The sequence below is a fragment of the Crocodylus porosus genome, unplaced genomic scaffold (genome assembly GCF_001723895.1).
Source record: "Crocodylus porosus isolate Cpor-Errol unplaced genomic scaffold, CroPor_comp1, whole genome shotgun sequence".
NCBI classification, from domain to species: domain Eukaryota; kingdom Metazoa; phylum Chordata; order Crocodylia; family Crocodylidae; genus Crocodylus; species Crocodylus porosus.
In genome coordinates this window covers 37,922,770-37,938,073 of record NW_017728912.1, presented here as the reverse complement: position 1 = coordinate 37,938,073, position 15,304 = coordinate 37,922,770, and positions in this window count along the sequence as shown.

Here is a 15,304-nt window from a genome sequence, read left to right as displayed (position 1 = left end):
GGGTGTGTGCATGTAGCAGTGAGTGGGGCTCCCTCAGCAGTGTGCATGTGTGTGGTGGGGGGAGAAGGTGTGGGTGGGTGCGGTATTCGTGGGGTGTACGATTGTGTGTGCAGGAGGGTGTGGTTTGTGGAGGAGGGTTTGTGGGTATGGTGGGGTGTGCATGGGACCACTCGTGCACCTCCCTGAGCTGGTCAGCCCCCACCTCCACCCCATAAAGCCCTGTGGTACCTCCCTACCACCGCCAACTGCATGCAGCCCCTGCCCTGCCCTGCCCTGCCCTCCACCTGTTTCAGACTCACCCCTGCCAGAGTGGATCAACCGGAACCTATGAGCACAGCCCCAACCCCAGCCTGCCCCACACCTCTCCACTGCCTGCTCGTGGCACATCCTGCTGCCCTCTGGGCATGCAGCAGGGCTGGAGCAACTCTGTGGCTGGACTGCCTTTCTAGGCAACCCAGGCGGTGCTGCAGACCCTAGCTCCCTGGTACCGGTAGGGACCTGCGTGCCCAGCACCGCCCCGCCCCACCCTGCACCTGCTCCAGACTCACCCGCCCAGCCCTAGCAGTGGCAGCAGCGGTGCTGGACAGAACCTTTTGCTTGGCACAGGGGGAAAGCAACAGCCCCTTTTCCCCTCCTTCCCCTGCCACAGCTGGGCTCTTCCTGCTGCAGTCGCCCTGAGCCTACACTGGGCTGCCCTGCGGCTGCTCTGCACTGCTACCAGTGCTGTTGGGCTTGAGGCAGCTGTAGCAAGAAGGGCCTGGAAGCGGCGAGGGGAAGGGGCTGCTTTTCCCTCGAATTGAGCTACAGCTTCTGTCTGGCACCGCAGCTGTCCCGAGCAGGCACGGGCAGGGCTGGTCAGCACTGTGCACACAGGTCCCCACCAGTACCACAGGGCTGGGGCCAGCAGTGGCAGCAGCTGGAAGGAGCTGCTGCCACCTAGAAAGGCAGTCCGGTTACAAAAGCTGCCCCAGCCCCTCTGCTTGCCCAGGGGGTGGTAGGACACACCACCATTAAATGGTGCCTAGGCTAGGCGGAACCAAGGGACCCTCTGCAGGCCGGACAACTCCCTCCATGGTCCAGATCCCACCTGTGGGCTGTAGTTTACCCACCTGAGTGCTACAGACTAGTTCGTTAATGGTGTTCTGAGCTGTTTGTTACATGCATGTGGACATACAGAAACAATCCTCAGTCCTGATTATCTTTGTATCAATAGACATATTAGAGATGGCCCATGGAAGAAAGTACCTTCTCCAAAAGCCTCTATTGTCAGCATATATAATGTAGATTTCAGATGTGTGTGGAAGTATACTGTGTAGCCCTCTACCATCCATTAGGAGATGAAAGGTAACATCCTGGTGTCCATCTGAGCATCCCATGTGGTGGCAGGGTCTGGCAGTGAAAAGGGCAAAGCTTGGGGATTGAAACCACTGATTTTGGCATTCTTAGCAACACATTTTAACTAGCTGATCTAGGTGGCCAGCCCACACCTATACCCAAGCCCATTTGGACCAGTATGGGCCTGGCCCATGGCAGGGCAGGCTGGCTCACAGGCCGCCCTGGTTTCACTTGAATCAGCTGGGGTGCTAGCTTGAATGGTAATGTGTTTGCTAAACATGCAAGAGGCAGCAGGATCAATGCCTGCAATCTGCAGCAGGTGCTATGCTACTTTATCCTATACTGAAGACACAGTATGGCTACGCTCCCTGGCTTGGGCCCCGGATGGCCCTGCTGCAGGGGTTTAATGCCCCTGGGGGATTAATTCTATTGGTAGATTTCTTGCTTTGCATGTAAGAGGTAGCGGGATGCACGTCTACATTCTTCAAGTGCCAGGGCCAGAATCCCTGAGGCATGTTATGCTCAGACCAGGGGGCAGAGCCAGACAGGGCAAAGCAGTAGAGTGTTTTGCATGTAAGAGGCAGAGGGATTGATGCCTGCTTTCTTTAGGTACCAGCCACTTTTGCTCTGTCCCCATGTGCCTGCCTGCCTGGGGTAGCAGGGCAGGGCAGTAAAAGGGTAGGGTGGCCAGCATAGTGATCAAACCATGGTTTTTAGAACCATGCTCACAGCAGCTGAGCTAGCTGGCCAGCCAGACTGTCCCTGTTCTAGCCCAAGCCTGAGCCTGATTCAGCTAGTACTGGCTTGGCCTGCAGTAGGGCAGGCTGGTCCTGGCCCCACATGTCCCCTGGACAACAGGGCTGGTCCCACTTTACCCCATTGGTCACAGACAAGGCCTCCCATGGCCCAGCCAGATGTCCAGGTCTACTGTCACTTCCTTCACAAAAAGCAAGGTGGATGTGATCTGTAGTTTACACTGTTCAGCCACCAGGATGCCCATGAAGCAGAAGACATATTTATTGCAAGTCACTTCAATTTTCATACCCATGCTACCCAACAAAAGTTTTGTTTTGTTTTTGGAAAAAAACAATTTTTTATGGAGATGGCCTATCTTTGGCAGCTCTATCTTTCTGCTCTGAGCCATCAAGTTTGCCCACCTCTTAAACTACCATCCAGTATGACTGCTTCATGTTGTCTGTTGGTGTCTCTGTAAAACAGGGAGGCAGAAAATTGGGTGGTGAGGGAATCATTACTGTAGTTGAGTGTAGTTGAGCACTGATTAAGTGAAAGTTTGGTAAGGGTAACAGTTATGGCTCTGGCTTATAAGATGATCTCCCAGAGTGACATTGAGCTGGCTGAAAATGGGGGCCAGTGGGTAATTTGCCAGCCCCACAGTGGCCCTGCCATCAAGATCTGTCCTGTCACCTTTTACAGTCTTGCTACAAAGGTACAGCAGCGTGTTGTTCAAATCCATAAAATCTTCGCCATTCCTGGTGATGAAAACGTCAAGAAGGGTAGACACTGAAAGAGCCGATAGTGGGGGGGATCTCAATGTACAGGCTTTTCTAGATGCTGGTCTGCGTGGGGCTATTTGAAACAAATCCAGTTTAGATTTGGTATATTCTTCAGACCCACAGTGAACAAAAAGCCTTGGTGATTTAATTTTTTTTTTTTTCTTCCAGAAGAGCACCCCTTCTTTCTCCCAGGCTGCTGCTGCTCAGTCTTTAGGGTATGGCTGACCCACTGTCTTACCTTCCTTTAAGGGTTTGGGAGAGGGCCAGTACATCAGGGGAGTGACCTATCTCTCTTTTAAGGCTCCTTCTTTTAATATACATCATGCTGGACCCCCTCCCGCTTTGCTAACTTTTTCACCTTATCCAGAACAGCTTCAGAAGCCGTGCTTTTATTGTGCAGTTTAATAATCTTCAGGCCCCTTTTCAGAAGTGGGATGGTTTGTCTAAAGAGACTGTGGAATATATCCCCCACACCAGCCCTACACATCGTGGGCACCCCCGATAACCAGGAAGACCATACGCAGCCTGGTCTTTGTAATATTTTCTGTACAAGGTAGGGTCCCCATAATTTTTTACCATTACCATTGTGCTTTTACTTATTTTAAAACCCCAGAGCCTTCTAGGGTCACAGGTGAAGCTTCATGATCATGTTGTCAAAGCAAAATAAGATGTATCTGTTCTGACCCATCTTTATTTCAATGCCTATTGTGTTGATGTGATGGTGACTCACAGGGATATCATAGAGCTTGTCATATGTGACAATGATAAAACCCACTGTTGCTTCCATGGACAGGGATGCAGTGTAATAAGAGAACTGAAAAATCCCCAATAAGCTGATTTTTTTTTTTTTTTTTTGATGTCCATGTAAAAATGCAATGAATTGAATCTTCTGGTAATATCTCCATGAAGGGAGGTTTTTTTGTTTGTTTTTTTTTAAACAGTAGACCCCAGCAGCAATCCCAAAATACAGGTTAGCTCACCTCCAATAGAAAGAAACAGAAGAGCTATGATCAGCTTTAAAACTTACTTTTCTACTTGGGTGATGGTAGATCATAACTAATTTGGGTAGGTTAGGGTAGAGAGCAATAAGATTTTTAATGTGATCCAGAACTCTGTGATGGATGAGTAAAACCCCCAGTGCAAGATGTACCCCCATTTCTTAGCCACAGAAATGACTTCAAAAGGGGTGTCTTCAGTGATGCTGTTCTAGCTGTGCAGGTATAGTATTTCTGCTAATCCTATCTCCCAGCTCTCCAGGAGATGCAAAGGTTTAACCAGCTGTATGGTAAATTTTGAGCTGGTGTTCTGCAGGGAAATCCTGGTGCAGTCATTGCTGGGCAAAGGTATGTAAAACCACCACCACTTATCTCATCTTTCCAGCGGAGATAACGATTTTTCTTTACGGATAAACGTTACAGACTTGGGAGGCTCCACCCAGTTGTTAAATTTAGCTGGCCACCCCAATCATTTCACCAGCAACTGCTTCTTTCTCCCCTTTCCTTTCACTGCTGGAACTTTTCAATCCTGTAAGCTGTGTCCTATTTGGGGTTCACTTTTTGCAGTTCTTCAGAGTAAAAAGAACCTGCAAATAGGTTCATTTTCATAATCGTTTAGATGGTATATGGGGACTGTACCCCTCTAGTGACTTCATCCACTATGAAAATTTCATTGGTGAATGTTCATAACCTTTTTCAAATCTCCCTTTGGTTCTATACACCCTCACGTGGTCTCCTTTTCTGAACAGCGGCTCTGCTTTTATTTTAAAAGAGTCTCCATACACCATTTTCTACACCCATGGAGTGTTTGAGGCATGGATAGTTCTGTGAAAGCTGTGGTTATAACTATTTATAATCTCTGGTAACACATCAGTGTATCGAAAGGTGTTCTGAGCTGTAAAATACCTCCAAATCTTTGATTTTAACTTTCTGTTAAACTTTCCTACAACTGCTGCTTTCGCTTCGTTCTCTGTAAATAAATAGTGAATAGTATATTGCTTTAACAGTTTGAGGTAAGGGCTTATTTAAAAATTCTTTCCCCTGATCAGTCTAATTTTTGAGGTACATGATCCCCTGTAAAAATGGTTTTAAAGGCCCAGGATATTTCACCCACTGTCTTGTCTTTTAGGCCCATGGTCCAAGCATGCTATGATAATATGGCTATTACTATTGAGATGTATTTAAACCCAGGGTTGCTTTTGGAAAACTGGCATATCCACCAAATCTGCCTGCCATTGAGCATCCACATCTGAAACAACAGTCTTATTTCTTTTAAAATCTCTTTGTGCTGGCTTGTGTAGGGCGTAAGTGTCCTGAACTGAAAGGCAGGCAGCCACCTGGCTTCTGCTCAGAATCTTATTCTGCCTTTTGGCTGCTTTAAAAAATGAGTTCACCCCACCAAAACTCCCAGCTTGTCCCGGGAGCATAATTCATTTAACAAAGCCTCCTATATAGGCATGGATGGTAACTATAGTGCCCCCTCACTAACACACAAGGTGGAATTAAAACCATGGTAAAAAACAAGGTTTATTAATCAGGTAATAAAATATGGTATTTACAACAGTCTTCATCCTTGTCCTGAACTCTTGTCTTTCAGGCACAAACCAAACCAGTTCATGTAATAGACCTTTACTCCCACAGGTCTACTGATGTGTAGGTATCGAAAGCTCTCTCTAAAGGCATCATCTACCTGCAAAGAGGTTGTAGTTAGCACAGACCTGCACAGTCGCAATAGAAAACCACCCCTCACCAAAAAAAATAAAAAATAAAAAAAATCAGTCTAGATTAGGTACCCAAGCAGGGCTCCTTGGGGAAGAATAGCCCAGCACCTCCATGCTGTCCAGTGATGGCTCTGCTCTGATATGGGTTGTTGGGATTCGGTCATGGTCACCGGGCCTGTTTCAAGAGTCCAAGCGTCTCTCAGCCACCTGAATCTCATCGATATTAGTTTCTGTCTACATTAGTGTGGTCTCAGAAAACACTTTTTGGAGAGTTTCTCAACAGCTTTTGGAAAACAGGCAGTCAGGGGCTTCCAGTCTAGGCCACACCCCTAAACATGGTTTGATTGATTCGGCACCAGTCTTGCACATCTCCAATACTTATGAACCCCACATTGATTGGTCAAGGGCCATGGGGCAAGTTGTTTGAGGGATCACAACCTTCTGCTACCTGATAGGTGGTGCCTGTGCCATGTGGTCTAGGAGACAGAACTTCTGGATTCCCAGGCAGGCCATGCAGCATGAGGCCAAGGTGTTGGCATTTTCAGCACCAGCTGAACTAGCCAGACAGGCCCTGCCTGAGCCCAAGCCTTAGCCCCAGCCTGAGGTCATCTCAGCCCGTATGGGTTTGGCCTGCTCTGTGGCAATCTGGACCCTGGCACCACATGCCCACTGGACAGTAGTGCTAGTGCCTTTGGACCCAGCTGGGGAGCTAGCTCAAGTGGCAGAGGGGTCGTTTAGCATATGAGAGGAAGGGGGATCAATGCCCAGAGTGCTCTGGCCCACTGACCTTTTGCTAAGGCTGTGGCCCAGATTTGCTCCCTGGTCAAGGCCTTAAGATGGCTGTGCTGGGGAGGCTATGGGGATTTATTCAACTCATAGAGTGCTGGGCTCAAGAGGTGTAGAGGGTGAGAAGTAGCATTCTCCAGGTGCTGGGGACAGAACCATCAAGATGTGCCTTTCCTAGGCCAGGGGCAGCCCCTGGTAGGGGGAATTAGCTCAAGGGGTGGAGTGATTGCTTTGCATGAGAGGCAGCAGGCTCAAATGCTGTCATTGTCCAGGTGCCAACACCTTTTGCTAGGACTGCTTATGTATGCTTGCCTGTGGTGGCAAGGTGCAGCAGTAAAAGCAGAGGGTAGCCAGCATTAGGATTGACTCCATGGCCTTAGCATTATTAGTACTGCATGCTAGTCAGCTAAACTAGCCAGCCAGCTGGAAAAGCAGCCTCCTTGAGCCCATGGCTACTTCAGCCAGTATGGGCCTGGCCCACAGCAGGTCTGGGTGGCCCCTAGCCCTACATACCCCCTGGACAGCAGGACCGGTCTCACACATCCCCACTGGGAAGCTAGCTCAAGTGATCAAATGTTTGCTTAGCATGATAGAGGAAGTGGGATTGATGTGTGTGTTCTCAAGCAGGCATTAGGCCACCTTGCCCTTTTTCCACTCTGTGGCCTTGGGCCCAGTTCACTCCCTGGCCTGGGGCCCACGATGGCTGAGCTGTAGGGTTGCCAGGAGATTATCTCCAGTAGAGTGCTTGCTTTGATTGCGAGAGGAAGCAGGATTGATACCTGTATTTTTTACCTGAATTAGGTCAAGTGTTAGAGCGATCTCTTTGCATGCAACAGGCAGCAAGCAGGATCAGTTCTTGCAGTCACCAGGTACTGTGCTCTTTGGCTTGTCCCATGCATGCTGGTCTGCCTATGGTGGGAGGGTGCTGCAGTAAAAGGAGTGGGTGGCCAGTGTAAAGATTCAACCCATGGCCTTGGCATTATTAGCAATACACTAACCAGGTGAGCTGGCCAACCACCTGAAAATGCCATGCCTGAGCCCACTTTGGCCAATATGGACCTGGCCTGTGGTAGGGTAGGTTGCCCTCCAGCCCCCTGGACAGTAGCATTAGTGGCGCTTGCATCAGTCAGGGTACTAGTTTGGTTGAATGCTCACTTAGCATGTTAGAGTCTGTGGGATCAATGCCTGCATTTTGCAGTGGCTGCTGGGCTGCCCTACCCTTACTGAGGCCCTGACCTACCTGTGCTCCCTGGCCTGGGCCCCAGGATGGACCTGCTGCAGGAGTCTTGCCATCCACAGGGGGTTAGCTGTTGTGGTAGCTTGCTTGCTTTGCATGTTAGAGACAGCTGGATGGATGCCCACTTTCTTCTGGTGCCAGGACAAGAGCCCCTGAGGCATGCCTTGCCCTGACCCTGGGAAAATCCAGGCAGGGTGAACTAGTTGAAGTTGGTGGTGATGTGTAGGGGCTGCACGTCCTGTGTTCCCCCTTCCCTGGTCAGCAAGATTGGCCATGGGAGAACCCCCTCCCAATTACCTGGGATCCTGGGGGTCTCCTGGGGCTGCAGTAGTGATGATCCTGCTGCTCAGAGCCTGGCTGGCAGCTAGTGTATGGCCCCAGCCAGCCAGGCACCAGTTTTGGGTGGTTCATACTATCCCTGCCCTGTGACCACCAGCCAGGAAGCAGGGCTCTCAGCAAAAGTGGCTGTGCTGCTTCCGGAAATGGGTGCAAGAGTTCCAGAGGCAGGACACTCGCTTGTACGGTGAGTGAGATCAGCTGCGGCAGACACCCTTGCCCCCACATCAGTGGAATTGGCCTCCAGGGGATTCCACCCCAGTTGCTGACTAGTGTTCGGGAGATGGCCCGCTGGCTCAAGAGGCACCAGACACCCATGCTGCCCATCAGTTCACTGGGGGAGTCAAAGTATGCTTTTCTTAAGTCTAGGGCCCATATTCTTCTGCTCCCCTTTCACTGCTGCCCAGCTTGCCATCCATTTCTACATTTGCCATCCCTTCCCCCCCATTCTTCCCTGTTTGTGAGCATTAGGTCAAGAACAGCATGGCCCCTAGTCAGTCTCTCCAGCCCTTGGACCAGGAAGTTGTTTCCAACAATCTCCAAAAACTTCCTGGATTGCCTGCACACTGCTGTATTGCCCTCCCAGCAGATGTCAGGATGATTGAAGTTCCCCATGAGAACTCCAGGGCCTGTGATCCAAAAACTTCCATTAGTTGTCTTAAGAAAGTCTCATCTACTTCATTCTCCTCATCTGGTGGTCTGTAGCAGACACCCACCACAACATCGCCCTTGTTGTTCTCCCCTATAACCTTAACCCAGAGACTTTCAGTGGGCCTATTTCTGGTTTCATATTGGAGCTCTGAGCAATCGTATAACTCTTTTACATAATATGCAACTCCTGTTCTCCCCTGCCTGTCTTTTCTGAGCAGTTCTGAGCATCCATGACAGTGCTTCAGTCATGGAAGCTATCCCACCAAGTATCTGTTATTCCAATCACATCATGGTATGTTAACTGTGCAGGGACTTCCAATTCTTCCTGCTCGTTTCCCAGACTCCATGCATTTGTGTACAGACACCTGAGGTGACTAGCTGATTGCCCTACTTTCTCAGGAAGAATGAGGCCTCCCCTGCTGCCCCCTCCTGCTTCTGCTTCCTCCAGCTCCCCTGCTTCCTCATTTACCTCAAGGCTTTGTTCTCCATTCCCTAGCAAACCTAAAGTCCTCATTACTACGTTAGCAAGCCTGTCTGAAGAGATTCTTTCCCCTCTTTTCATCAGGTGGATCCTGTCTCTTTCTAGCAATCCTTCTTCTTGGAACAACATCACATTTGAAGAAGCCAAGTCCCTGCTGGCAACACCGCCTGGATAGCCATGCATTGATTTGCAGGATAAGCTTGCTCCTGCCAGGGCCCTTCCCCTTGACCAGAAGGATTGAGAACACGACCTGTGCCCCTGGCCCCTTCACCCTTGCATCCAGAGCTCTGTAGTCACTCTTGATTTGCTCAGGGTCACTCCTGGCAGTATCATTGGTGCCTACATGGATGAGCAACATGGGGTAGTAGTAGTCAGGGGGTCTGGCAAGTCTCCTTTTGTGACATCTTGGATTCGGGCTCCAGGCAAGCCGAAGACCTCCCAAGACAACAGCTCAGGCCAGTAAATAGATCCCTCCATCCCCCGTAGAAGGGATTCTCCAACCACCACCACCCATTGCTTCCCCTTTGTGACAGTGGTCTTGATCCTCCCCACCTTGGAGATTCTTGGTCTGGCCTCTTCTACCAATGGAATATGCTCCTCTTCCCCTGTGGCTAGCATTCCATATCTGTTCTCTAGGCACAAACCATTGCACATGGGGAGGATGGTGACTTCTCACTGGAGGACATTGCAATCCCAGAGCCACTGCCACTTCCAGCTCTTCCTCTGCTTCCACCTTTGTGGAAGTCCGTGCCCTCTTCCTCTTCTAGCACCACCTCTCAGTTCTTCCTCCACAGTCCTAGAGGTCTCCTCAAGCATGGAATTGATGGAGTCCTCATGGCATAGGATGCTTTGGAGCCTTGCTACCTCCTCCTGTACCTCTTTTGCCTTCTCCCTGAGGGACACCACCAGAAGGCACATAGCAGGCACTCACCCACCTGGCTGACACTGGAAGGAATGGGGGAGTGTCAGAGAAAGAATCCGCAAGCTAAAGTCTGCACAGCACCAAACCAGGACCTGGGTGGAAGCCTCAATGGTGTGTGGTCCTGCCTGGACAAACACTGCACAGGTGGAAGCAGAGGAAGAGCTGGAAGTGGCAGTGGCTTTGGGCTTGCAATGTCCTCCAGCCATGTCTCTGGGTCTTCTAATCTGCTGCCTCTCACTTCATGCCTCTCTTTCCAAGCATGCATTCCCTAACAAACTCCTCTGTAGCTGGCCTGTTTACTGTTCCTTGATCCTAAAGGGTTCCCTTTTCCCTGCAAATCTCTTTGTGCTCAGCAAGCTTACAGTGAAGGACTGTAAGAAGGTTTCCAAGCAAACTCCCCCTTGCTCTGGATTCTAGTTAAACAAGGGATTTAAATCTTGGTCTAGCTGCTGAGTTTTAGCTGCTAAAGTAAAACTATGTAGCTAGTCAGTCCTAATTACTTGTATATAAAAAAAACCTTACCTTTCAGGGTCCCCTTCAAAGAGAGGGGAAGCAAACTGATCTGTGAATTGTTTGCAAACTATCGTGGTTGTTGCTCTCCTGGTTGCTTGGACTGCCTCCTTATAGACTTTTACTGGGCCTAGTCTGGCCAGGCCCCTTTGGGACTTTTATCACACCCAAGCAGCAGTCCATCAGCAGTCAGTCAGTCCACTCAGCTGCTCAGAGCATACACCCAAGCATACAGACCCACCAAACAGTTCTCACCAAGCCAAGCACACAGGCAACCCTGGCTCAGTTACCTTCCCAGAGCAAGATCTGGTGCCTGGTGCTTCTTCCCTTTCCTCCTCTTGCTCCCAACAAACTGCCCTGTTTGCTTCTCCCCATTCATTGCATGAGTCTTTCTCCAGAAACAGGCAGAGAAAGATCTCTGCTCCCAACTTGAGACCATAACAATACAGAATGTCACCTCTTAATACTCTGTCCTTATTTCTTATATATAATATAATTAACAAGAAAGCCAAGAGATTTCTAGGTGTACATGGGCAGCTGGCCATTTTGTTCACATTAAATGCACCAATTTATTTGTCTTTCCAGGAAATTAGATTTGAAAAGCTCTTTTATGTCAACCCACATCAGCCATATGGAGGAAAGTGCCCTCAAGCATGATGTAATCCAAAGCTCCATTTGCAACACAGACTTGCAAATGAATTTGCCTATCGTATTACATGGCCACCAGTCTGTTAGTGGGATCAGCTGCTGAGTCTCATGGGCCATGTATAGATGAAACAGGGGCCCTAAATTGAAGGGGGGGGGGGGGGAGGGGTGTTAAAAAACACTGCTTCAATCTAGGGCTGATTAAACCCACATGGCACTGTGACCTGGCCATTGTGACAAGGGTCCTTTATCTCATGTTATGGAACAGTGTGGTACATGCCTTCAGTTTTTCAGCCTGTCTCTCTGCTGGCTTCAGATACAGCAGACTTTGAAGGAACCTTTGTCACAGGAAAGTATTGCCCATTGTACAGGACTGGTAAAATTGCTAGGAACGTGTCTGGTCCCAAAGGTTCTGACCATGGGATGTTTCTCTGCTCTAAACAGCCATCTTGACAATCAGATAAGGTGCTGATTGCTGAGTGGAATACTACCTGGAATGCTGAGTAAAAGGTTTAATAGGCATCTTGGGCATCACAGTTGGAGTACTGGGTCCGGTTCTGTGCACCCCACTTCAGGAAGGATGTGGACAACATTGAGAGGGTCCAGAGGAGGGCCACCCACAGGATCTGTTGTGGTGGGGGGAGGGAAGGGACATGGGGGGGTCAGATGTCCCCACAGCGAGGGAGGGATTGGGGCTGGGACAAGCTTCTCAGCTGGAGTGGGGGGGGTGCAGGCCTCAAGGAGGCTTCTGCCACTGCACACTGGGAACTGCTGTTCTGGTGGCTCCTCTGGAGTCTCTCGCTGCTGGTTCAGGAGGGCATGGGAGTGGGCATGTGCCCCCAGATTTGCACGGGGCAGGCCAGGCCAGGCTCGACTCTGGGAGGCTAGCCCCAGCTGCCTGTTGCTGGGCTGCACTCCGCAGGGTGGGTGGAGCCAGGTCTGCACTCCGGGTGGCAAGCCCCCCGGTGCCAGGCTGCACTCTGCGGGTGGGCAGAGCCAGGGCTGCACTCTGGGCTGTGGCTGGGGCTAGCCGCCTGGAGCGCAGCCCTGGCTCCACCTGCACCATGGAGTGCAGTCCAGTAACTGGCAGCTGGGGCTAGCCTCCCAGAGTCCAGCCCTGGCTTCACCAGATTCAGCTACTGAATCGGGCTGAATTTCCTCCAAATTGAATCAGCTACTGAAGCTTTGCACAGCCCTAATACATCACTCAGCCCAGGAGGAGATGTCAGTGCCTTGAAACTTGAGAGAAATAACCCAGTTGCCAGGGGTTTTCCAGTGTCTGGCTGTAGTCCCTGGGTGGTCAGCTCAAGGAGAGAAAGGAAAGGAGAGGAGATAGAATCACATGTTAAGGAGACACCTTGCAACAGTGTAGCATGAAGTCCAGTTAGGAAAAAATGAAAAGTAACCACTTAAATTCCATTTATTTAAAAAAAAAAAAAAAAATTTTCCCCACAGCAGGATAGTACTTGCATTTACAAGTACTATCCTGCTGTGGAGTTAGTTTATTAGTTATTAGTTTACTCCAGCCTAATAGGGGTGCATGTGTACATTTGCCGAGTTTACTGTGCAGGTAATTAGTCTACTGTGCTGTAAATGTCTTGTGTAGACATGCCCTTTGTCAGGTAAAATCTGCCCAGATGACTCTACAAGGAAACCTATGTCCCATGCTGTAGAATAAATCCCTTCTGCACCCTGCCCCAAAACAAACAAACCCAAAAACCATGGTCAATACAACTATTCCTGGCAGGGGGCAAAAAATTCTTCCAACTGCAAATCTGGTGATCAATTTTACCCTGACCTTGCATGCAAGACACACCTGAGAGATTCTGTGGAACCAGTAGGAGCAAAACTGCATTACACACAATCTGCTCTTGCTAGTTGTGGGTATTCTCTTTGCTTCAGAAGAAGGTGTGTTTGTGTGTGGGGGGGGGAAGGGGGTGAAAAGAGAAAGAAAGTAATTATTTAAAATTAGGTAGTGCTGAAAGAGTTCCAGTTAGAGTTCTGCCTCCATCATGCAAGGCAGCGTACAAAAATATAGGTAGATATGATTATCACAGCGCATTCAGCTTAAACGAACATAAAGAGGTAACATTAGGTAAATGTGGCTGCTCACCTTTCATGCCTGCCACTTTAAGGACAGAAAACAGGTAGCAGCCAGGTGCCTGAGGAGGGCAGCCATTTTGGACCCAGGGATATAAGGTGGGCTGCAGTTTGCTGAAGGAGGTAATATTAGGCTGAGTGGCTGCTTTGGGACTATCAGGAGGCAAGGGCAAGGGCAGGGGCTAGGGGGTAGAGATGATCCCTTGTGCTTGGTGAGATGTAAAACTGCACCCTACCAGGGAAGGGCAATCTGGTGGGGCTCCTAGTGGTGTGGGAGCCCCCAGGAAATGCCAGGCCAGTTACCTCCCTGGTGAAAGGTGGGTTGGGGCACTTTAGTAACCCCTGCCCCACATCCCTGGTGGCATTCTAATGAGCAGGGGGAGCCCAAGCTTGTTAAGGAGCCTTGAGGCAGGGCTCAGGCTGGAGGGGGGACCTGGGGTTGTGCCCAAGTGGCAAGGTAAAGCCTGGGGTGTGAGTGAGACCATGGGAGAGAGAAAGGTGATGACTAGAGCAGTCCCATGAGTGTGGGTGAGTGAGGAGGCCCAGTGGAAGTATGGTGGCCCGGTGAGGGGCCAGGGGCGAAGTAGGCCAGCAGTTGTAGAATTGCTCAGTCAATGCTCAGGTGAGGGTAGCAGGAGACACCCAACAGACTGCACTGGGGCTGACAGAGACATGGAGAGCTAAGCCTGAAGCTGGGTGAGGCTAGGCAGTATGAGTGTGGCCTTGAGAGAGGGCAGTATGAAAGAGGCTGGGTGAGACCCAGCGGAGTAAATGGGACCTCAGTGAGAGAGGGTTGGCATGTGAGTGGTCCTCCGGGGCTGTCGAGTAGAATTACAACTGTATGCCTGGTTTACTCCAGCCATAGACCAGAGAGGTAACACAGAGCAACATCTGTGAGGCGTAGGGCCTATGGAGGGGAGGTCGGAGTGAGTATTAAGGCCCTAATCAGCAGGGCGAGTAATGGGTAGCCTCCTGCCTTAGTAACAACTTTCATATTTTTCCATCAAGTCATGGCAGATGAGCAAAGCAGGCAGTTATCCCAGGAGCAGGGTGGTAAGTAGAAACCTGATGAGGAGGCCACCCTGTTATGGTAACAAATAACCATATCTAAAAAGAAGGGTAAGAACAAGATGGCACAGCTGACCTGTTGCTGTGGTGTCATGAGCCTCTTGCATACCTAGTAATTTGAAATAGACCAGGCAGCCATACTAGCCTCCTCTAAATCTATTTATTTACTGCCTTCGTTTTTTAAAAAATCTATTCTTTTGCTAAAATGTGGACAGAGCAATTAGATTTTTCTGCAGAAAAATCTGAGGTATAACTTTACAACATATAGAATGAGGAAAGCTCATTTTCCCAAATACTTTAAACCTTTTTCAGTTTGCTCTTAAACCAGACCTCCCTATCAGACCAATTCACATTCCAAAAATCAAGTGTTCTCACTATTAACTTTTCTTTCAGTTTCTTAACGTTGTTTCCTGTTCATAGTCATGTATACAACTTAGTATTACCACAAGGTGGCAGTTTTTGAGCACATTTTGAATTTCTTTCTTCTGATTCACTATTGCTATCACCCTCTTTGGGAGGGTGGATTTTGTTTGTTTGCTGCTTTGTTTTTTTAATGGCTCTTTCAGTTGCTTAAACAATAGAAATATAATTATTTTCGGAACATTGTTTCCATGGGCAATTGCTCATTCACATTCAGAAGTTCTTTACCTTCTAACTAGAATTCCTAAGAGCATTAACAAATGTTTTAAGTGTCATGCATTCCTTCTAAACCCTGTAATAAGCCTACAGGTGTAAATACATTTAATTAAATGGACTAGATTTTAAATATGTGAAATCTTATTTTTCAAGATAACAAAAGCTAGTAAAACTAATATGGATGTGTGTTTTATCCAGAATCTAAGATTTGGATGAAGATACAGGACCAATAAATCCTGGGACTACAGATTTGTTGTTTGATGTTTTATTATTGTACTTGCTTCTAACACTTCTATTCAAAGCCCTAGCAGCAGTATCTTCTAGCCAAAATAGCACCTACATAAATTAAGAATTTGAATGCCTGACA